The 1,641-nt window shown below is 36.4% G+C and overlaps 1 non-coding gene across 1 annotated transcript; it reads right to left on the bottom strand.

Moving 5' to 3' along the window:
• Nucleotides 1-1,083: 1,083 nt before the first annotated feature.
• LOC139856589 (small nucleolar RNA R71) lies at nucleotides 1,084-1,190 on the bottom strand. Its single transcript, XR_011762061.1, has one exon. It is a non-coding gene; the product is annotated as a small nucleolar RNA R71 (small nucleolar RNA).
• Between the last annotated feature and the right edge of the window lie 451 nt (nucleotides 1,191-1,641).

Here is a 1,641-nt window from a genome sequence, read left to right as displayed (position 1 = left end):
AAATCCTTTAGACACAAGATTTAGTTTGTTTTTCGACGCTTATTTTTCGACCTTTTATTTTTCGACGTTTTTCGACGCACTCTTTTTCTTTCTCATTTATACGCTCTAGTTTTTAGGACATAGAATTTTCTATATCTTCTTCAAAATTTCGAAAAAAAAAGAAAAATTATTTTAAGCGGTTAAATAGATAGACATCCAAAATTTTCTGGTTCGTAGTAATAGTTGGATTTATTAGTGGCGAGTTGTGGGCTTCCGATTTAAAGTGTCCTGGCTACCTGCTGCATCTATTGGCTATTCGAAACGTGGGCAAAATCAGAAAAGTATATTAATTTGATAGCTTATATAATTTTTTATTTTTATAACTAATAGGATATTCAGTGAATGCACCAAGCAAAACGTTCACCACCTTTCATACGTTCACCACCTGTAACTCGATCAAGACATCTAGTCAATATTGTCGCCGTTGATTTTTCTTTAGAATCGTCATCTACTCGAACGAATACTCCAATTCAAATTTCCGATAATCCATTTTTTGAACCCGACCTCACAATTGAGAACCCGGAGGATATTCAAGGACAATTCAGAGATCCTGAACCACTAATCATTCCTTCTGAACCACAAATTACTCATCCAGAGATTGTCGAGGAAGAAACCATTAAATCGGAATCCTCTAGTGATTCAGATTCAACAAATTCAATCATGGAAAATCAGGAACCTCTAAGTATGGAGGATCGAATGAGAGCTACACGCACTGGCCAAGGTCATGCAATTACTCAACCAGACATTAACGCACCAGATTATGAAATCAAAGGACAAATCCTACACATGGTAACTAATCAATGCCAATTTAGTGGTACGCCGAAGGAAGATACAAACAAACATCTTTGAACCTTTAATAGGATTTGTACTCTATTCAAAATAAGAGAAGTTGAGGATGAACAGATCTATCTCATATTATTTCCCTGGACTTTAAAAAGAGAAGCCAAAGATTGGTTAGAATCGTTACCTGAAGGGGCGATTGATACATGGGATGTTTTAGTTGAGAAATTTCTTAAAAGATTCTTTCCGGCATCTAAAGCCGTGAGACTTTAAGGAAAAATTGTTACTTTCACACAGAAGCCAAATGAAACTCTTTATGAGGCATGGACAAGATTTGGAAAGTTGTTGAGAGGATGTCCTCAACATGGTTTAGACACTTATCAAATAGTACAAATATTCTACCAAGGATGCGACATTACTACAGGAAAAGACATCGACATAGCAGCTGGTGGTTCCATTATGAAGAAAACCGCAACTGAAGCTTACAAAATTATTGATAACACAGCCTCCCACTCACATGAGTGGCATCAAGAAAAAGACATCGTTAGATCATCTAAAGCAGCTAGAGCCGATTCTAGCCATGACTTTGATTCCATTTCCGCAAAGTTAGATGCTTTCGAGAGACGAATGGAAAAGATGACTAAAGATATTCAAGCAATACGAATTAGTTGTGAGCAGTGTGGAGGACCACATTTGACGAAAGATTGTCTCAGTATTGAACAAACAATGGAACAAAGAGAGAATGTTTCATACATGAACCAATGGCCTGGAAATAATTATCAAAATAATTGTCAACCGCCAAGACCAAACTACAATCAAAAT

Source organism: Rutidosis leptorrhynchoides, chromosome 6, assembly GCF_046630445.1.
Source record: "Rutidosis leptorrhynchoides isolate AG116_Rl617_1_P2 chromosome 6, CSIRO_AGI_Rlap_v1, whole genome shotgun sequence".
NCBI lineage: Eukaryota > Viridiplantae > Streptophyta > Magnoliopsida > Asterales > Asteraceae > Rutidosis > Rutidosis leptorrhynchoides.
Note: the sequence above shows the minus strand (reverse complement) of the source record. Positions and strands in the feature narration are given on the sequence as shown.